At 35.4% G+C, this 16,475-nt stretch overlaps 1 protein-coding gene across 3 annotated transcripts in view; it reads right to left on the reverse strand.

The window, feature by feature from the left end:
* Positions 1–5,280, reverse strand: part of SYT1 (synaptotagmin I) — a 451,270-nt gene extending 445,990 nt beyond the window's left edge. For all 3 annotated transcript variants that reach the window (XM_012720263.1, XM_004675861.2, XM_012720262.1), the window contains exon 1: positions 4,887–5,280. The gene's annotated coding sequence lies outside the window, so the exon portion shown is untranslated. The remainder of the gene's footprint in view (positions 1–4,886) is intronic.
* Positions 5,281–16,475: the final 11,195 nt, after the last annotated feature.

The following is a 16,475-nucleotide window of genomic DNA, read 5'->3' on the forward strand; positions in this document are numbered from 1 at the left end:
AGGAAATCATATCTTATGATTTTGCCAGATTCTTATACTCATTTGAAAAGGCAATTTTCATTCTACAAGGAAAATTCCAGTTTCCATTTTGTACAAATAAATAAGAAATGGAAAGTATTTACTACTTCCATCTGCTTTTTAAATTTCCAGAACCCCTATCTAACAAAACCACCCACTATATTACAATATGTACAATATTCTGTGAGACTAATATAGGAATGACGCATATTTTTTTCTTTGTATCTTCATGACAGCAATAACCAAAAAAAAAGATGAACTTTGACCTCTTCAATTAGTACCTGTACATTATAGAAACTTAATCCTTCCCAAGCATTGAACATACTCCTACAGATAAGGTAAAACTAAAGGAAATAGAACTAGTTCTAAACAATTAGAACATGTGGTTTCACTTGACATAGAACTTATGGAAATTAGAGAAACAAATTTTTGAAAATAAATGCATTTCTCAAAGCTGTGGCAGAAAATTTCTAACATTATCATAAATATGCTAATTTGACTCTAACTTAGGCTTTCTTATTTTATAACTTTTAAATGTTTTCAAATTAAACTACTCTAGATAGTTTAAAAGGAAGTTTTTTTGCAAAAGGACCTCTAAAATTACTTAAAATGATAGAAACAGCATTTTTGGTGCTTACTATTTCTACATGATAGCATTATTTTTCATTGTACACTAAGTTTTTTTTTTAAAAAAACAGCAAAGTATAAGGTATTCACGTATAGAAGGATAAGGAGCTGTCTATTTGTAATAGTTTTTTTTACTTTATAATGTTGCCACTTTATAATGTAAATATATTTATGCTACATTTATTTTATGACTAACACTGGAGTAAAATGATATTCATATTCTCTGCTACCACAGTTTATCTGATAGTCAATCCAAAAGTAACTCTTGGAGATTTCTCTTGAAATGACAGAAGCTACTATATTTCCTTCAAACTGAGATGGTCAAATTTCTACTTTAAAGAATAAGCACACTTAATGGAGAGATTTGAATCTAGTTTACAAAAATACTATGAAAAACACTGATCAGTCCTAGTGGAGTTAACGATACCAATCTATACCCACCTACCTAAAAAAGCAGTGATAATTATGCCATTCAATTATGTAAGATTAGGAACTAGTTCACCTTTAGGCAAACACTCAGAAACAACCAATAAAGACATTGGAAAGATAGAAACTTTATCACCCTGTTACATCCAAAATCATATGAAAATATGATTTCAATGTATGTAGAAGTGCATCTTCTTAGACTAGGAACACCCTAGTCTATCCATGATTCATACTAAAACACTTATTCCTAAAGACCTAAAAGGAGAGTTAAACTCTCACTTACTTTGCCTTTGCATATTCTATTGAAGAACCATTTTAAAAATCATCCACATTATCATTTTTTCTTTGAAAGGAACTTTTCACCGGAATACTCCCAAGTGTCAGCTAATGTCTCTCAATCTAATCTTTTTAGAAAGTTACATAACCTTGAAACATGTATATATACATATATGCACATATATATTCTTAATGCTAGTTGAGTTTACTTTTGACTATCATATGCTTTATTTCTATTTAAATGGCTTTTGTCAATTTCAATGGGAAACAAATTCAGCCAGAAAGTAGCTCTTATCTGTGACTTTGTATAGAAGTATTTATGACAATTATGATATCATTTAAAAATTAAAAATAAAAATGAATTAAATATTTAATTTTTAATTACAAAACCTATATTATACTATGGCAGAAATTCTAATTTTGTTCTTGCTTTTTTGCAACATTAGACCAAATTTACTCCATTATGTAATCAAACTGTTTATTTTTGTTTTCCCATCCGTAAGTCACTTCATCACTGCCATTAGGTAAAGAAATATTATGTTCCAATTTGGAATTAATGATCTCTCTTCCTGGCTATTGCACAAACTGGAAATCACAACATCTGGAAGCATTTTAAACTCATAATTGTCCATGCTGTGTGTGAATTCTTTAAGATTGGTTGGCTCTAAAAATCTGTTTTGGGACTTGCTGTATAACTGATTTAATACACTGATTTCAAAATGCATTAATTATGTCATGGTGTCATTATGCTAATAGGAAGTTCAAGTTAACTTTCAGATTTCTAATGCATCTACATTTTATCTATTAATCTTCCAGTTCATCTTTCAAAAATAAATTACAATTTTTTTTAGTTTTATTTGAGGTTAGCACTAAACCTAATATGCAAATCTTGTTATGCAAATATCATGTTTTTCATGTTCATTGCTTGATAAGAACTATCTGATAATTTGACCAATAGAATAACTGATATTCTCTAATATGAAATAAAGCTCAAAACTGTCCTGCAGTAATTCTGTATTGTGTAATTTTTTTTGTGTGGAATTAGTATTTAGGCTGTCTTCTGCAGAGTAGCAATCTTTAGCTCTCACAAAAGTACACTGAATTTCAATAATATATTTGCCATGAAATGGCAATAAAACTTACTAAGACAGTCTTTGAAAAGGAGGCCAGAAAAAGATTGTATGAAACTCTTACACTAGAACATATTTGTAGGATGACAGATTAACTATTTCATAATACATCATTTAAAGTCTCTCCTCAATCTACTCACTATTTATTGTCAACAGTTTCTGACTTCCAGTATATAAAGGTTTATTTTTTTATGTGAACTCTGTGAAAAATTAAATACACATATACATCTCTTTCATAAGTCATTGCTATAAATAACATTGCCAAAGAGTCATGAAAATAAATGTCACAAAGCAAGCCCAAACTTTTTCCTTTTCCTAAGACCATGGAGAAATAAGCAAAATCTTGTTTTGTTAACATGGAAAACAGTTGGTTTCTTTTTTGTACATCTTTTCATGTCTGAACTTGTTAATTCAGTTATATACACACACAAGGCAATTAAGTGATTGTCCTTTTGTCCTTGTAACCAAAAGGTGGCACCTCTTAAAACTAGAGTTAGCTTTCAACAGACACACTGCATTTTAAAAAGGCATTTAATTGTCAAAGCCCCAGACGGCATTCTTGCTTTTGTGACTGTAGGTAGTTTTACTCAGATAGGAAAGGAAATTGTCTCAAATGAAAAATGATTAAGAATACATTGATGTTGAATGAATCCAACATATGCTCTAAGTTGGTGTATAAACTTAAGCACTAACGTGCATGTTGAGAAAATGTTTTCTGGTGTATACAAATTAATGGGGAAGGTCAGACAGAGTTGAGAAAGAATTAGCTTCTTTTCCCAAGTAGACATATAGGAAATAAACAAGGAATGGCATTTTTCCTGACGGATCAAAGGAAAGGTTTTATCTGGAAATTAGAATCTCCTGAGTGAGATTCTCTGAACTCAGGTAGGACCCACATGTATTTCAACTAAGAACTACGTCCTCCCACCTGACAGCTATGGCTCAGCTGTCTCTGAGGAATAATAATAGCAAAGGAAAGCTGATGATGGAATTAGAAATTGCTGAAGGCGCCTAGAAGGCTCTGTCCAACAAGTACTTTTTCTTAACATATTATGCAGGCAGCCAGGACACGTAGTTGTGTTGTTATACCTTTTGTAAGCTACAAGAACAAAAATATTTTTTCTAAGATTTTTGTAAAATTTGAGGTTATCATCCTACCATTACTTTCTAAACTTTGTGCCAATACAAGAGAATTATTGACCAAATGAGGTTTCCTGTTTCTTTGAAATGAGTGAAATTGAATCAACATCATGTTTACATCAACTAAATATTGTTATTAAAATAAAACAAGGCCGGGCATGAATTTGATGGTCAAGCAATGAAATACAGACAGTGGAAAGGTAGAATGAAATGGCAATTCATTGCAAATGAGCTTTAAAGCAAAAGTTTAAGGGTTTCTTTATCTTACCAACGGGTTAATACTCAAGAAAGTGAAAATCAACATGTATACAAAGCTAACTAGAACATTAGTTTCCTCAAAGTAGCATCCCAAATCTCCTGATAATACTGGTGTCACATGTTTTCAAACTTCACATTTTTGCACTTCCCCAATCTAAAGATCATATCTAATTTAGTTTTTTTTTCCTTTGCTGGAAAAATCCCTCAAAGTTCAGACATTACCACTGATGTGCAATACTAAATAGTCAGCCCCACAGGACAGATGGAAACAGGAGTAGTCAGATGGTTGGCACTTAAAAGCAACAACAATTAAGCAGTTGAAAGTGGGTTAGATTGTTGGTTTATTTTTGTTCCATTTGACCAAACCAAGTGAGAGACACGGCCTCTTGCAAGGAGAACAAGTCAAACTTGATGCTTCCCCTTTTTGATAGCCCAGGATGGAAGGCTGTCTACTCTCCTTATTCAGTTCCATTGCTTTCTGTATTCTAATTTTCATAAGGTTGTATTCTATCTTGTTTTCCCCCTCCCATGGCAGAAAAAAAAAATCTCCTTTCTTTGCCTCTTCCACTGTACACCCGCCCCCCTCTGCTTTCCCTCTGAGAAACGACAATCCTCTCTAGGAGAAAAGCAAAGCGAGTGCGTGATTAGGGTGGAGGAGAGTGAAGATAAAAGAAAGATTAAGGAGGGAGGGAGTGAAGAGAGACGGAGAGGGGTTGGGGGTGGGGGACGGAGGGGAGAGATTAAGAGAAGGAGCGAGGGAGCAAGAAGATGGGGGATGCCCACATTAACTCTAAGCTCTAAATCACAGGCGCTGTGCAAAGTGCTCTTCCAGGAGCTGCACATGTGGTCTTATTATATTTCTCACAATAGGCCACCCGGGGCTCCCTCCCCAGGTCTCAGTCTCTCACAACCAAAATCCAAGTGCTCCTAGAACACTATCTAGCAAACGGATTCAAGCAAAGAGACACCCCGGAGGTGGCCGCGCAGTGAGTCCCAGTCCCGCTGCCTTACCTGGAGGGAGGATCCGGAGGTGGTGCTGGTCTCTGTCTCCACTGTTCTTCCAGCGGACCCGGGGTGAGGCACACGTCCTCTCGCCGCCTCTGTTCTTGGAGGGGCAGTCTGCAACACAAAAGGGGTGTGTGGGTGTGGGTGTGTGGGAGGTTTTCCAGGGCCACCAGCTGGTCCCAGCTGGCCGCCCCCACCCTACACACACCCCTCCGGGGCGCTGAGCCCCCCTCTCAGCAGAGCACCACCCTGGAGGGCTTGCCCTGGGTGTAGCCTCAAGTTGCTTCTAAGTGCTGCTGCAGCTGCTGCCACTGCAGGGAGAAGGGGTGGAAAGACACTGGGGGCTGTACTCGGGCTAGAGCATCCCCACACTGCAGCTTCTCCAGGAATCCCTCCAGTGAGGAGGCGGCCGCCCATCATCTCCCAGCCCTGGCCGCCTGATTGGTTCCACCTCCGGTACGCTGCGCCCAGGAGCCAATCCGGACGCACTAATAATAGGTGGATCCGCTCAGCCAACAGCGCCCATCCCAGTTCTGTTAGTGTCTCTCCATCCCTACAGCGGACGGGGACCTGAGGAGGGGGGTCGGGGGGGGGTGAACTAAGAGGGACACAGATCCCAAGGAGACCCAAAGAAGGACGTCCACTAAACCCTCTGCGTAGGCTCAGGGCTACCCCGCAACCTGTTCGGCAAACCATATGCACAAAGAGAAGAAAACAGCATAATACAAAGCTATTTTCTTTCCTTTTTTTTTTTTTTTTTTTACTTTCAATCAAAAGCTGCCCTGATACTGAGCATGCCCAGACTGCAACAGAGCTCTAGGAGTTCTGATGTGTGGGGTTCGCTGGCTGTGGATTTTTGAAAAGGTGGGAGCCGCGAAGGAGAGGCAGAAGTTTGTCTTTGGTCATTTGACCCAGCGGAGTTGTGAAAGCTGAGCAGGGTGGGGATACAAATGATTCTACACAAGTGTCCTCAAACTGAGCCACAGGGAGGTAGCCCTCTGGGATCTCGGAGGCTAATATTATTATCCTCCGGGGTTCAGCAGTGGAAGCTGGGGGTAGGGGCGGGGGAGAATGGTCTGAGCCTTGTTTGATGCCTGCAGACTTTCCTGAAGGGTGCGGCGAACCAGAGATGCAGGAGAAGCGCTGTCCCATAGGTGGGGATGGGGAGCGTGGCTCCACCCAGGAGCGGAGGCTGCCAGGCAGTGGAGACTGCACTGGGAGTTTCCATTACAGAGACCAGTAAGTTTGTAGACTTGAGCCAAGTGCGACACTGTTGGGGGCGCTGATTCTACCAGCCCCCTCCCCCATCTTTCTCCACGCTGGCCTGCGCAGTGACGAGGAAAAAGCGTGGGCTCCCTCCCTCCTCTTTCTCTTTCCCCTGAACCATTATGCTAGGAAGTAAGAAGCTTTTCCCTTGTGAGAGCGGTGCTGACCTGATTGTCTCTAAGCTCTGGGGCAATTTATAGCGTGGTAATACTGAGAGATACCAAACGGGGAGGTTCAAGCTGTTGGGGGAAGGGACCGCAAGCTAGGCGGACTTGCAGAGTCTAACTCCTAGTAGAGCAATTCCATTCTCAGCTCCACAGGTGAAAAGGCTTTGAAATGCAAAGTATTTCTTTCTCACTCCCTTGACCCCATTTAAAGGACGTTGAGCCTCTGATTTGCTTTGCTTAGAAACCCTAGCAATGAAGTCTAAACTTGATTTATAGCTACACAAGAAAACTCTCCTAACTGGGCTCTTTATTTTACTGAAAAGGTTCATCATGGAATCTCAGGTAAGGAAATAAATAGATATCTAAGTTCCACAAACCGTCTACTTTGAACTGGAGTTTCATTAACAAAGGTTTGCAAAAGTAACTGTAGCAAGAATTCAATTAACAGTAACACATTTTCTTCAAGTTGTAATTAAATTTCTCCTATTTATGTAATGTTTAAGATCAAGATCATTATTCTAGATGTGAGAGAAAAGAACGCAGCCTTGATATAGATGGAGTCTTTTTGTGACAAATACTATATTATTCCCCCAAATTTTAACATTATATGAACATTCACCTTGCATTTTTTATAATCTTCCTAAATTTTTATGTTAGAAGAGTTTCATAGTTAGAATAAGGAAATAATTGATTTTCATTAAAAATCAATATTAAATATCTGATGAAGAAAAAGAAGAATCTATTATCCTTTTCATAGTTTCCCAATAAATGTGTTTGTATGAGAGGATTAATATGTCCACCTAGTAGAGATCTTTATTATAAAAATACCCTAACACCTTTTGTAGATTCCAGAAATTAAAAACATTTAATAGCTGCATCCAAAATTGCATACAGAAACAAGTAAATTTATTTTAGAAATTAATAAGTAGGATATAAATCCAGATTAGTTATCTCTGTTCCAGACTCTAATCCTATTATCAATATTTCACCTCATTTATCTTCCTGTCCATCTTACCTCCTACTCAACAATCACTTTCTGCCAGTGGTCAGAATCATAACCCATGTGAATGGTGTTAGATGTTTCTATTCCAAAATTCCTTGAGAGAGACTGCTGGCTAACTAAAATAGGTTTTACATGTATATTGTGATTAAATTTAAAATAGAATTTCTACTGATGAATATTAAGAAGACTTACACATATACCTAGTTTTTGCTAGACTAAGGTGTTTATTCTTGACAATTCTTAGTTTTCCTCAATCTGGAAGTAGTCTCAAGCATTCTACCAGGTCCTACTGGATTGATTTATACTCTTCTGTTTCAGAGTATAAATTGTCTTCCTGCCCTTAAAAGCAGACTATTCTCCATTTAAAGAAATACCAAGTCAATCTCTCATTGTTTTCACTCCATTTATTAGGTACTTTTTAATCTAGAATTGCTGCTACAGAGACTTAACACCCCTTGGTTGTGTGGCATTTGAAAAAGTATTTGTTGTTTTCATCTATTTTGTTTAATGTTTTTCTCAATCTTTGCTAAAAACACCACTTTTGTTTGTTTCCAAGTTTTTGCTTTGATTGATATTTTTCTATATTCATTTTTTCATTAGATTCATCTGCTTACTACCTTAACATCCCCTTTACCATCTATCTTAGACTGCAATGTCAGAATAGAAACTAAATAGGATTGGGGAAAGGAAAAGAAAGTGTGTCTTGTAGCAAGAGAGGGGAATCAAGTTTAAAAACTAGAAATTCTTTAAGTACAAACTTCACCAAGATTTCTCTAGACCACAGAAGTAATACCTATTTGAGAAAGCAACTATGAAAATTTTCCATGTTGGTAGAAAGACAAGTATTTACTGGTTGATCAGTGGTAGAAGAGCTTCATTTAATCAAGGCTCTTCTATATCATTACAAATTATATCTTTAGTCCCTCCCTGGTGGCATAGAATGTTAAAGCACAGCACTGAGAAGCTAAAGCCACTTTAGCATGAGTTCACTCCCTGCCCCAGTGGTGACCCACATGGTACAGCAGACCTTTTCTTACCTGCCAGCTGTTCCCCTCAGCAGTGTACTTCATCCATCTGCCTGTTCTGCTCTCCATTCTGTCGCTGGTGAATCCTCTCACTACCCCTGCAAATCTGGCTTGTACCCCAGTTCTGTATGTACAAATAAATAAATCTTTGAAAAAATATATCTTTAATAGCCACACTTTTTACTTATAGTGTGGTAAAAGTTGTTCATTATATCATTACACAGGAGTTGTAAAAAAAAATTCTAAATTTTGCCTATTCTTTGTATAGATTTATATGTTATGCTTTTTGTTTTATAATTATACTCTGTCTTTGCCTTTCCAAATATTTTTCTTTCCAGAGGACGGATAGTTTCTGAGATGAAAATGTTAACGGAATTCCAGTTTTACCACTGTTTTATCTTGAAAAATGTACGCAACACCACCGAACACCAGTTTTTGCAACTATAATATGTATATTTGGACCATTGTATATTCTTAGGTATTCACTGTGTAGATTAAATAAACCAATAAACATACAGTGACAGTTCTAAGCGCATAGCCTGGGCTTAATATTATTGCCTTTATATCATTATTAGTGCTGCTACTACAACAACTATTTTTTGTTTGTTTAGATTCCTAAGGAACTGAATGTTTTTCCAGCATCCAGCCCATTTAAGCCAATAGTGAGGTATATGCTCTTCAGTTGTGAGCACTGGAGTAGGAGAAAATTGGTTTATGTTATAAAAACTTGTCTAGGTATCAAACATCAAAACTACCTATCTAGAATATGTTGCTCTTAAACTGTGATTTAAACTGTGATCTTATAGATGATTTGATTTTAGAACATGTGCTCATAAGTATTGTTTCACACTAAAATTTAGTTTTTATTATCTTTAAAATTAATACCAATGATAAAAAAAGTGATGAACATGTATTTGTGCTTTCTGGCAAGTGGGGAGCTCCCCACTTGTTTTAAAGACACTGAATGATAGCAGGACCATGCATTTTGGTATCCCTTCTGATCAACTCTCATGATCAGTTAGCTTGGCAACACTGCTAATGATTTTATAGACAATCGGTAAGAAAAAAAAATAGATCTTTCTGTATCAGAAGTAGATAAAGAGAGAGATCAGTCACATGGATTTTTAAATGGGACACTCATGGTGCTAAATGAAGAGAACCTAGAGTTGAGAAAGGGGGAAAAAGAAAATGGATACAGATGAGCATAAAGTCTCTAGGGCAGAGTGTTAAGAGTTCTGTAATTGAACTACAATACTTTACAATTTCCAAAGAAAAGAAAATAAAGAGCTAGCAGTATTCAATGTGGCTTTATAAAAGCTTTTCCTTAAAGTTATGGCTAAGAAAATATTGGAATAGAAAAGGAGGACAGTGACTCAAAAAGTAATATACTGTGTCAGGCTGTTGAGGTTAGCAAGGAAAATATTATTTAGGTGAATCTATCTCAAGGGCAAAATATAAGTAGTTGAGCTGATGTTAGCCAAAGGTCTTAGAAAGAAAACAAATGATGTGTTTTTTCAAATACTCTATTATACAAGGGCTATACTGTACTGGAAAAAAGTTTTCTAATAAAGCAAGAGGAGCATTACATTTTATAGTAATTCTCTTTAAAGTCAGAGGGAGGATTTATATTCAACCAGTGTACACAGAATCATAGTTTGATTGCTTCATTCACCTTATATGAAAAGTGTGTCCAGAGAGACATTTATTTACCAACAACTACAGCCTCATCCAAAAGGGGATAGACTGTGTGAGACTCTTTTCAACAAGCTAAAATATTGGTTCTCATTCCCAAAGTATTCTAAATTTAATTGTATTTTTTTTTTAATTGAGACCGTGCTGATTCATAATGGTGCATATGATTAGGCATATGATTAGGGAACAGGTTCACATTTCTTGAAATGTATGTTATCACACCACGTCCATTACCAAAGCACCAGTGATTCCCCAGCATAATTCACTGGGCTCCATCTCCCTTTATTCCTCTATAATAGCTGCAGTCATATTTCCAGAGTTTGATTTGGTTGAGTATAGTATGTTCCTTTTTTTTGTTTATGTTCCAGCATGAGTGAAACCATCCAATATTTGTCTTTCTTTGTTGGACTTATTTTGCTTTGCACAATCCCCTCTAGTTCCATTCAACTGACAGTGTATAAGGATTCCTTTTTCCCCACACCCACAACAAATACTTCTCTTTTTTTTTTATCGGCCATTATTAGGGGTGTGAGATTTTCTCACTGTAGTTTCTCAAGTCATGGTTTCTGGTATGTAAAAATTAGCATTTTTTCATGTTCCTGTTTACCATATTCTCTTCTTTGGAGAAGTTGCTATTTGGCTCTTTTGTGCATATTTTGGCTTTTTTTTTCTTGTTCTTGAGTTATATAATTTATTTGTAGATCTTGGCTCTTAGCCCTTTGTCAGATGTATCATATACACATATTTAACTATCACTTTCAGATAACTGATAATGTACTTTCAGACAACATAATATACACAGAAAATCTAAAAGGCTTCACTAAATACTATCAAAACCAGTAAATTATCTAAATACTATCAAAAACAGTGAAATGGAAAGCTACAAAATCAATTTACAAAGATATGTTATAGTCCTAGGTATATATATATATATATAAGCAACAAACTTGAAGAGAAAGAAAAAGAAAATAATCCCTTGTATGTCATATCAAAAAAGATTTAAGTCACTGGGCATACTGGGAATAAAACTAATAAAGGAGGTGAAAGTATCTATAGAAAAACTATGAGAATTTAAAAGAAATAGAAGAAAAAAAGAAATGGGAAGATATCATTTGCCTATGGAGTGAAAGAATTACAATTGTTAAAATAGCCACGTTACCCAAAATAACATACAGATCCAATGCAGTCCTTTCAAAATTTCAATGTCATTCTTTGAGAACACAGAACAAACAATACTGAAATTAATATTGGACTACAGAAGACCCAATCAGACACAACATTTCAATGTTTCAAAATTCAATGTCATTCTTTGAGAACACAGAACAAACAATACTGAAATTAATATCGGACTACAGAAGACCCAATCAGACAAAAAATTACTTACAAAAATGAAGATGAACAGGCATATCATCCACCCAGACTTTGAACTATACTACAAAGTCATAGTAGAAAAAAAATATGGTGGTGGGATTTAAAGATAGGCACAAAGATCATTGGGGGAGACTGAAAAATCAAAAGTAAATCCACAGTTACACAGACAGGTAATTCATGACAAAGTGCTGTGGCTGTACAACACATGTCTCTTCAAGTGGTGTTGGGAAGACTGGACAGCAACATACAAAAGAATGAAGCTTGATTACCATGTTATGATATATACAAAAATTAATTCAACATAGATTAAAACTCAGATATAAGACCTGAAACCATAAAATATGCTGAAGAAAACTAGTAAAAACACTTTATAGCACTTGTTTCAGAAATGACTTTAGTGACTTGATTCCAAGAATACTAAGCAAATGGGACTACATCAAACTAAAAATATTCTACACAGCAAAATGAAACTAATAAAAAGATACTCTATTAAATGTGAAAAAATATTTGCATATAATACATCTGACAGAGTCAAATACAAAATATAAAGTGTTTTAATAATATCATTTGGGATAGACATATAACAAAATGAAACTATAAAAAAACTAGTGAGATAAACAACGACACAAAGAAATGGAAAGATGGGTTCTCCCTGGTGGTGCAATGGGTTAAAGCACTGCATTATGAAGCTCTCCTCACCTACTGCAGCACAAGTTCAATCCCCTGCCAGTGAGCTGACCTACCTGCTGCTCTGCTAAGGGGATCTGCCTGTTCTGCTCCCCACTCTGATCTGGTGAATCTTCTCACCCACCACATCTCTCACAGAATCTTATACCCCAATTCTGTAAGCATAAATAAATAAATCTTTTAAAAAAAGAAAGAAAGAAATGGAAAGATATCCTGTGCTCATGTAGGGAGAATTAATATCATGAAAATTGACATATTACCCAAAAATTTACAAATGCAATGTATACCCATCAAAACACCAATGACTTTTTTTATTATGAAAAAGAACAATTATTAATATTATACACAAAAGACCCTGAATAGGTAAAACAAGCTTGCAAAAAAAAAGGGGGGTTGGATATGGAGGCATCACATTTCCTGACTTCAAGCGGTATTGCATGACCACAGGATCAAAACAAAATGGTACTGGAACAAAAACAGAAACTCAAACCAATGGAATTGAAATCCCAGAAATAAATCCATAATAAGCATGGAGAGATAATTTTTGACAAAGGAATTAAGATCACTCTGTAGAGAAAAGATAGTCACATGGGGAAAAATAAAGTCAGATGCATTAAAATTCACTTAAAAATTTCATTTAAAATTTAGACATAAGAACTGAAACCACAAAGTCCTTGAAAGAAAATATAGATACATAAAGATGTATTTAACTACAATCCCCAAAAGCAAAGGAAATAAAAGCAAAAATAACGTGGGGCTATCTCAAACTGAAAAGCTTTTGCATCAAGAAAGAAACCATCACCAATACAAAAAGGCAACCTACAGATTGGATAAAAGATATTTGCATACCGTACATGTGATAAAAGAGTTAAACTCCAAATTTACAAAGTACTTGTACAATCAAACAACATATAAACAAATGACCCAATTAGAAATGGGCAAAGGACCTCATTCAGAACATTGTTGTATTTCTTCCTAAAAGAATGCAAATTAAAACTACACTGAGATACAACCTCACCCCATAATGACCTATGCAAAAAATCAAGGAATTAACAAATGTTGCAAAGATTTCAGTGAAAAAGGAATTCTCATCAACTGTCAGTGGGGATGAAAGCTGGTACAGACCTTACAGAAAACAGTATGGAGATGTTTCAAGAAATACAAATAGAGATCCCATTTGGCCCAGACATGCTGCTACTAGGTATTTATCAAAATAACAAAATAACAAAATAAATAAATAAATAAGATAAGATAAAAAAGCTCTATCTACACCTAGGTACACTGTATAGCTTTGTTTACATCTTCCAAATCATGGAACCAGACCAAGTACCCTTCAACAGACGAATGGATATATAAATTCACTGGAATATAACATAACTGTGAAGATAGATGGAATGATAACATATAGAACAAAATGAAAGGTCTTGAGGTGAGTATGTTGAGTGAAATCAGCGGAAAAGGACAGGTTGGTTTCAGTCATTCAGATGGTTTCACTCATCTGCAGATTATAAATATAAAACACACACACACAAACAACAGAAGGAATAAAAATTTGAACTGAGCAAAAAAGATGGTTCTGAGAGAGAGCAGCGATAAAGGTGGAAAGAATAGGGCACAGAAGTAAGATAGGGTATGGCCAGGGTAATTTTGTGGAAGCAATAAAAAAATAGTGACTGCTACTTTGACAAAAACTAGTGTGGAAAAAGTGAAACTAGAGCATAAAAGAAATTTCTAACCTATAAATTGAACAAGGCATTTTATAATGAATTTATGCAGAATTTTTTCTCCCTAAAACTTATCTCTCAATTTACATTCACTGCCAAATGACTTATTTTGTAGTAACCTTAACACGATTATATATGAAGTTACAACTGCTTAAAATAAAAATGTTTATTGTAATAATGTACCCAAAAGAACCCATTTGTTTTAGATATAGAGGTAGACCAATTTGGCAGCAAACATATTTTAGACATCTGTCATGGCTAGACTCTAGGTAGTTGCACTCAGAAGAAAAAAAAAATTAACTCTATGCCCACTGTTTCAATAATAATTAGCTCCAAAAGACCCTAGAAGTAGAGATTGGAGTTCTTTCCCAGGGAAGGAGAAGTCATTGTTCTAAGAGCAAAATTGCAGAACTCAAGAATTTCTTCTTCCTCTTTAATACAGTCTTACCAATGTTTTCTTTAATTTTTTTTTAATCCCCAGAGTGATTAGTGCTGCCTCATCTCCATTTAAACCACCTGCCTGGCTTTAAAAACACATCATTTCCAATTCAAAAAGCTGTAGCAAATTTCTAGAAAATATATAGAATTTTCTGAAAATATTTTATCATTTGGGACAGAAGTAAACAAATATTCAAGAACTTTACTTTCAGATTTGATTCCATGATATCCCTTAGATTTCTGATAAAGCCTGGAAACATACAGATCAGTCTCATTCATTCTTGGAAACTCTTGAAAGGCTCTTTTGCAGAATGAATAAATGGATTTGCTTCAATACTTTATTGTTGGCCCACTTGTCCCTAATTTACTTAATAACCAAATTAGGCATCATAAATTAGCAGACACTTGAAAAAAATAAGTCATTTATTGGCTACTGAAGCAAAAGGCTATTGAATTAAGGACACTAAGCTCTCTACCTCCTGTCCTACAAAAACATCTGTTATCAAACTGTGCTGGCTTCATCTCAGATATTCAAACTTCATGGTAGAGGTAAGAAAGGACCCATAGTGATTTATCCCTTAATCTCTGATCATGCTTCTACTCCAGTTTGGAGTCTATTGTAGATGCTGCAATAATGACATACTTGGATCACGGTTATCCTTTGTGTATGTCCTTTTGTTTTCCATCTTAAACAAAGAGGGAAGAGTTGATTTGGGTACACGAATAATAAATGTTTTGAGGACATTGAAACAGAAATGCAAGATATCTTATTGTCAAACAGCAGGGAAGTGCTTAACCTTTCACATCTTATACCGCAGTACTTGACAATCTTAGTAGAAACTATATTCAAATTAATTAAGATTTGCTTGAGAGATATGAATCCTAGTTTGGGAGGTTTAAAAAAAAAGAGTAACCATTAATATTTAAGTATGACTAACACGTAACATTTAGCAATCATTGTGTCATAAACTCCAAGGGAATTTTATGAAATCAAAACAGGGGCAGATTGCTAGCCAGGCTCCTTAATCAGCAAGGTTACTGAAAGCTGTTGAATTTAAAACCCTTAGAAATTTTCATTATGGAATAGTGTAAATGGTTAAGAAGTTTATTATATAAGGACACCTGCATTTAGCTTCAGAAACTTACCATAAAAATTACCTTTGTCATCACACATTTGCTCTCCCTGCCTAATATTCCTTCTTATTTGTACCACCAAGGCAAATATATCCTCTATTTTGCTATTTTCTATAGTTTCTTTAAAAATATTTATCTTTTTTTTCCAAATACAAGAATTCTGCAAATAGATTTTTCCCATAAAATATATTTCCACAATTTACTTTCTCAGTTTAAGAGTAGGTTTTGAGGCCCTCCTTGGTGGCCCAGCGAGTTAAAGCACAGCACTAAGAACCTAAAGCCACTTCAGCATAAGTTCAATCCCCAGCCCCTGAGGTGTTCCAAATGGTGCGGCAGACCTCTCCTGATCTTCCCACTGCTCCCCTCAACAGTGTAATTTATCGGTCAGCCTGTTCTGCTCCCCACTCTGTCTCTGGTGAATCCACTCACCACCCAGTACCTCTGGGCTGTACTTCAGTTCTGTATACATAAATAAATAAATCTTTTAAAAAAGTAGGTTTTCAGATTTATCCATGAGATTGAATTTTTTTCAGTATAATTCATATTGTATCCATGTCTATAAATATACTACTGCTTTTACCAATTTTTTTATCTGCCGATATTGCATTTTTTTACTATTTCTATTACATATATTGCTGATACGATCATTCTGATATTTGTCTTTTGAGGCATGAATTTTCTTACCCAGAAAAAGAAATTGGTCCAGGTTTTTAGATCTGAAGTTTTAGCAACATCTGAAGGACATTATTTTTCAAAGTAACCCCAAATTAGATGTAGAAGTATATATGTAAAGTTAAAAAAAAACTCACAAAAAAAGAATTATTTTTCTTAATTTTGTATATATGTCATTTATTTTAGAATTTTTGTTGTATACTTTTGATTACTGAGAAGTTTAGGAATGAAACATTATTTCCTTTTCTATGCAATGCCTTTTCACACTCTTATCCTTATTTTTAGTTTTAGTTTTTTGGTTACTGTGATTCCTTATATATGCTCTTTCGATTATTAGCAGTACATTTGCAGTTATCGTCTCTCAGCTACGTATTGTGCTTGTATTTTTTTCCATTTTCATGAAAAGGAAAGCTTAA

This window comes from Condylura cristata, unplaced genomic scaffold (assembly GCF_000260355.1).
Source record: "Condylura cristata isolate star-nosed mole 26May11 unplaced genomic scaffold, ConCri1.0 scaffold00004, whole genome shotgun sequence".
Lineage (NCBI taxonomy): Eukaryota > Metazoa > Chordata > Mammalia > Eulipotyphla > Talpidae > Condylura > Condylura cristata.